This window comes from Mobula birostris, chromosome 19 (genome assembly GCF_030028105.1).
Source record: "Mobula birostris isolate sMobBir1 chromosome 19, sMobBir1.hap1, whole genome shotgun sequence".
NCBI lineage: Eukaryota > Metazoa > Chordata > Chondrichthyes > Myliobatiformes > Myliobatidae > Mobula > Mobula birostris.
This window is the reverse complement of record NC_092388.1, coordinates 68,767,063-68,773,892: the sequence shown is the minus strand read 5'-3', so window position 1 is coordinate 68,773,892 and position 6,830 is coordinate 68,767,063.

Below are 6,830 nucleotides of genomic sequence, written 5' to 3'. Positions count from 1 at the left end.
GTTGTACCCACATTCTGAATATTGTTTGGAGGCTTGTTCAAAAGACCCATCGGGATATTTTTACTCTTACAGTTTCTGTAACTCTACCCACAAGTATTCTACATCATCTGATGATATGTCATTCCTTTCTAAGAATTTGATTTCCTTATCACAACTTGACTCCTCTTCTCCCCCCTTCTTTTCTAAGCTCCAGAGCCAGACTCAGTGCCGGAGACCTGGTCACTGTGGCTTTCCCCTGGTAGGTTCCCCCTCTCCCAACAGTATCTAAGGCAGTGTACCCATTATTTGAGGGGCACTCTGCACTACCTGCCAATTACCTTTCCCTCTCCGGACAGCGACCCAACTACTGGTGTCCTGCAGTTTAGTGGTGACTACTTCCCTGTAGTTCCTACCTATCACCTCCTCATTCTCCTGCGTGAGCCGAAGGTTATCCAGCTGCAGTCCCAATTTCCCCAGCAAGGTTTGCAAGGAGTTACAGCCGAATAGATTGGGTGAAGATATAGTTGTCAGGGAGGTCTCCCAGAGTCCCTCATCTCACACAAACAACACAAATAGAACTGAAAAAATACCAAATCCATTTTAGTGCAAAGTGATCAAGGTGATGCGAGCGTAGATAAACCGTAGTGACTAGGGTTATGTCAGTAGGTTCAAAAAGTGAATGGTTGAAAGGAAGTAGCTGTTCTTGAAGCCAGTGGTGTGGGACATCAGGCTTCTGTACCTTCTGCCTGATGTAGCTTTGTGGAAATAGCACGGTGTGAGTGGAGGAGATCATTGATGTTGGCTGTTGTTGCTTTGAGGCAGTCCCTGCCGTAGATACTAGTGAAGGTGGGGAGTGATGAGCCTGCGATGTATTGGGCTGAGTCCACTGCTCTCCGCAGCTTCTTCACTCTGCATATTTGAATTGCCATTCCAATCGGGGACTTTGTAAGAAAGGTTTTTGAATCATTGATCTGGAACAGGATTAATGGTCACCAGGAGGAAAATGGATGAGTAAGGCAAGCCAATGTGGATTTGTTGAGTGCAGATGGTGATTAACTCTGAGGCAGTGATTAGAACACTTGAGTTGATATGGTTTACATGGACATCCAAAAGGCTTTTGATAAATGGTGCATTACAGGCATATCAACACAGTTAAAAAATGTGCTGCAAATGAGACAAAGTTGGCAAGGTAACAGCCTACAGAGGATTGTGGTGAATTATAAACATGAGAGTTTGTGGATGATGGAAATCCAGAGCAACACACTCAGAATGTTGGAGGGACTCAAGTACGGAAATGAATAAACAGTCAACATTTCAGGCTCAGACCCTGTGCTAGTTGATTCATGAATTTGATGAATTGTTTTTTTCAGATTGGAGGAAGATGAATAGAGGTTTTCTTCAAGGACAGTTTTAGGTACATTTTTAACAATCTGTGTAAATTATAATTACCTAGACCTGCAGGAGCAGATGATAATTTCTAAATTTGCAAATATTCCAAATCTATTGTGACCTGTGAAGATGACAGTGATAGATTACGGCAGGATATGAACAGGCCAGTGGGATGAGCAGACACATGACAAAAGAAGTTTAGGGTAGAGAAATATGAGATGATTCAGTGTGGTAGGAAGAATGAGTTGAAGTAATATACACTAATGGCCATTTAGTTAGGCACAGGTACCTTCTGTACCTGGCAAAGTGGCGACTGAGGGTAGGTCCATGCACCTCTGCTGCTGTACACATTCACTTCAAGTTCCAACCTGTTGTGCATTCATGGATGCTCTTCTACACACCACTGCTGTAATGCATGGTTATTGGATTTACTCTCAACTTCCTGTCAGCTTGAACCAGTCTGGCCATTCTCCTCTCTCATGAACAAGGCATTTCCACCTACAGAACTGCCTCTCACTGGATGTTTTTATAAAATTGCACCATTCTCTATAAACTTGAGAGACTGTTGTGCTTGAAAATCCTAGGAGATCAGCAGTTTCTGAGATACTCAGATCATACTGCCTGGCACCAACAGTCAAAGTCACTTAGATCGCATTTCTTCCCAATTCTGATAAATGCCTGAACAACAGCTAAACCTCTAGACTATGTCTGTATGCTTTTGTGCTTTAAGCTGCTGTCACGTGATTAGCTGATTAGACAGTGCATTAACATACTGGTGTGTCTAATAAAGTGGCCACCTAGTGTTTGTGGAATGATACTTCCATGCACTCTGCCAGAGGAGATGGTTGAGGCAGGTACAATAATAACTTTTAAAAGACAGTTGGACAGGAAGATGGAATGGAAACATTTGGAAGGTTATGACCACATGTGGGCAAGTGGTCAGTGAGGCAACTTGGATGGCAGTTGGGCAGGAGGGCCTGATTCGTGCTGTCTGACACTTTGACTCTCTAGTCAGAGGGTTTCCTGTGGTTTTTCCTCTCTAAAAATAGGTACACCGCGTTGGATGCTTCAAGGACCAAGCCTGTGATACCTCAGATGGCTCTACTGGATGGCAAGGGGAAGGAAAGACTGGCGAGCTATAGTGTTGGTGTCTCGATGGTGAGAGGAGCCGGCAGGCATTTCTATGGCCATGAACAAGAGCCCCAGAAGGTCTCTTGCCTCCTTGGAGCTGCAGGCCACGCTGAAAGGGGATGAGCCAGCAGTCATGCTTCATGTTGGTACTAACAACAAGAAGGATGAGACCCTGTAAAGTGAATTTAGTGAAATAGACTGTTGAAGATCAGGACCTTCAAGCTAGTAATTATTTGGGTTACCTCCAGTGTCACATGCTCGTGAGGTCAGAGGAATGTGTAGTTGAAGGGTCGAGGCAGAAGAGAGAGCTTTGGATACTTGTTTCATTGGGACCGCTTCAGGTGAAGGTGGGACTTGTAGAAGCAAGACTAGTGCACCTGAAGTGGAAGGGGACCAATATCATTACAGGGAGGTTTGCTCAAGCTGTTGGGGAAGCTTAAACTAATTTGGCAGGGGAATGTGCCATAGAGCAGTAGTAGAGGCAGGTGGGAAGCTGTTGTCAAATATAGAGTACAAACCAGACCAATATACGAGTAGATGGGAGCATGATAAGGTGGACAAATTAAAATGCATTATTCTCAAATGCAAGGGCACTGAAGGCAAGACTGCTGATCTTAGCGTGTCAATCAGCACATGGAAATACAGTAATTTTATCAGCTACAATTTTATCAACATGGCTGAAAGCAGGCTCAGTTTTCCATGGTAATAAAGTTTCGGGTGTGAAGAAGCATCAGGAAGCAAGAGAGGAGAGGTAATCACAATATTGATCAAGGACAGCATTACTGCAGTGTCCAGGGATGATGTAAGGCATCTATCATTGGGCAGGAGTCCCACACCATGAATTTTATATATTCAGTTCTTGAACAAAACAGAACAACACATCCCATTTTGATCACTTTGCACTAAAGTAGACTTCATTATTTTTCTAACTATATTCTTTCTTGTAAAGTTGTAGGTATGTAATTTATGTTTAATTTATGTGTTTCTTGTAAATGTTCTTTATGTGTTGCTCTTTCCTGTTATGCTGCTGCAAATAAATTTTTCATTGCACCTGTGCTTGAGGTATTTGTGCTTATGACAATTGGCCCAACTTCCCTTGAAGTCTTGGAAGGCTCTTCCAATGAAGCCAAGTGATAACTTTGGAAATAAGAAATGGAGCTTCACTTTTCTGGACACCATCCAACAGTAAGTGGGAGTTAAAGGAGCAGATATGTAGACAGCTCACAGAGAGGTGCAAGAACAATAGGGTTATAGTTCTGGGGGATTTTAACTTCCCCTAAATTGATGGCAAATGCCTTACAGCGAGGGGTTTAGGTGGGGTGGAAATTGAAAGTGCATTCAGGAGTTTTCATGGTTGAAGAAGGAGAAAAGGGAACATGTCAGATCTGGGTGACTGAAAAGAGGAGAAGGAAATGAGTAAAGCAAAGAAAAGCTTTGAAATATCACCGATAGACAGATTGAGGAGAATTTGGAAGTTGCCCTCCAAGTCATATACCATACTGACTGAAGTAAATCACATTCCTTCACCAGCATTCAAAGTCCTGAATGCCTCTCACTGAAAGCATTGTAAGTATTTCACACCTCAGTGTCCACAGTGGTTCAATAACACAGCTTAATGCCACCTTCTGTGTGAAATGGGTTGAAAAATGTCTACATTAATGTGAGAAATATCAGGCTGATGAATTTAGAGCATGGATCAATACATGAAACTACAACATTGTGGCCATTATGATGACAGAGATGGGGTTGACTGATGGATGTTCTGAGATTTAGATATTTGAAGAGGGACAGCAAGGGAGGTAAAAGAGGTGGAGGGAGTGGTATTGCTAATCAGGAATAGTAGCACAGTTGCAGTAAGGGAGGACATTGTGGAGGGATCATCTCTCAGTCAGTGTTGATGAAAGTCAGAAACAGGACGGGAGCAATCACTCGATTGGGAGTTGTACTGTATAGCCTACAGTATAATAGGGGACTACCTTATGTTTTAGTAACACGACATTGAATGCACTATTAGGTGCAAATTGAGCATGCACTATTAAGCGCGTATTGATCTGTACGTGTGTGCCGAGTTCAGTTTCTACCAGTAAAGAACCATGAACCTTAGCTCCCGTCTCCAGTGTTTTTATTAATAGCATTGTTGTGTAACCAGGCCACATACACAATAAATTGACGACGAGGTAAATGAACCTACATCTTATCAGTACGCCAGGTCTTAGTTAATAATGACACTCAGAAGAAGAGCGCAAGGAATGAGCCAAGGAGCGGGAGAAGGAGGCAGAGCGAGGCCGCGAGTCTGAAAGGAAGCAGGAGCACAGCCGGGGTCGGGAACGTCGGGAGACCAAGAGTCACAGTCGGAGCCGCAACACGTCCAGCCGAGACCACAGCCGGCTCTGACCCCCAGGGGCTGAGGGTCTGCCTGCCCCAGAATGGAGATAAAAAGGAGTGACAGACACATCTAGATAGACTATGGTATTAATGAATTTGTGGCTAAGTTTGCTGATAATATAAAGAAAGGTGGAGGAGCGGGTAGTGTTGAGGAAACAGAGAGTCTGCAGAGAGACTTAGATAGTTTCAGAGAATGGGCAAAGAAGTGGCAAATGAAATACAATGTTGGAAAGTGTATGGCAGCTCATGGGCTGTATTCCCTACAGTTCAGGAGAATGAGAGGGGATCTCAATGAAACATTCCAAATGTTAAAAGGCCTGAACAGATTAGATACGGCAGAGTTATTTCCCATGGTAGGAGATTCGAAGACGAGAGGGCACGATTCAGAATTGAAGGACGTCCATTTAGAACTGAGATGTGGAGAAATTACTTTCGACAGGGGGTGGTAACACTGTGGAATTTGTTGCCGTGAACGACTGCGGAGGGCAAGTCATTGGGTGTATTTAAGGCAGCGATAGATACGTTCTTGATTAGCCAGGGCACCAAAGAGTATGGGGAGAAGGGAGGGGAGTGGGGATGACTGGAGGAATTGGATCAGCACATGATTGAATGGTGGAGCAGACTCGACAGGCCAAATGGCCTACTTGTGCTCCTATATCTTATGGTCTTATGGTCTCCGCAGCCTTCTGTGGCAATGAATTCCACAGATCATCCCTCTGACTAGAGAACCTCATCTACATCTTTGTTCTAAAGAGACGCCCCTCTATTTTGAACCTTTAAGACGACGGAGGCAAAGGATAGGGAATTATAAGCTATTGAACTGACCAGTGTTTGGAAGGATGTTAGGGTCCATTATTAAGGATGAGGGTTTGGGGTACTTTGATACATGATGCCAGAGTGGATTCCTTAAGGGGAAATCTTGCATGATAAAGCTGTTGGAATTCTTTGAGGAAATAGTAGGCAGGATAGACAAAGGAAATCAGTGGATATGTTTACATGGTTCTTCAGAAGACCTTTGACAAGGTGCTGTACCTGAGGCTGCTACATAAGGTAAGAGCCCATGGTATTAAGGGAAGTTATTAGCCTGGACAGGAGATAGTCATAGCCATACTTTATTGATCCCGAGGGAAATTGGTTAAGTTGGCTGACTGGCAGGAGGCAAAGAGTGGGAATAAAGGGAGCCTTTATGAGTTGGCTGCCAGTTACTAATGATGATCTGTGGTAGTTGGTTTTGAGACCATTTCTTTCACGTTGTATGTCAATGATCCGGATAACAGAATTGATGGCTTGCAGGCAGAATTGGTAGTAAGGAAAACAAATACAATATTAGCATTCATTTCAAAAGGACTAAAATTTAAAAGTAATTCATTGATCAGACTGCATTTGGAGTACTGTGAGCAGTTTTGGCCCCTTATCGAAGAAAAGATGTGCTAGCTTTGGAGGAGGTTCACAGGAATAATAATAGGAAAGGAAGGTTTAACGTATGTTTGATGGCTCTGGGTCTGTACTCACTGGAGTTTGGAAGAATGAGGGCTTATCTGATTGAAACTTATTGAATATTGAAATGCCTAGATAAAATAGATATTTAAAGGATCATTTCTATAGTGAGGGCACAGTCTCAGAATAGATGGATGTCCCTTCAGAACAAAGAGGAGGAGAATTTCTTTAGCCAGAGAGTGCTGTATCTAGGGATAGTCAGCTTGTCTCAGTCTCACTGCTTGGATCAAATCTTTTGAAGTGATAACTAACTGCATTGATGAGAGGGGTGCAGTGGATATTGTCGATATGGACCTTTGACCAGCTTCATAGCTAATCCACTCCAGAAGATTATAGCCCATAGGATCTGGGGCAGGCTGCAAACTCGCTTGGTCACAGGGGCAGCTGAAGGATTAGAGGGGATATGGGGGGGGATGGGGTAGCGATTGGAGTTTGGAAAACACTGCCTG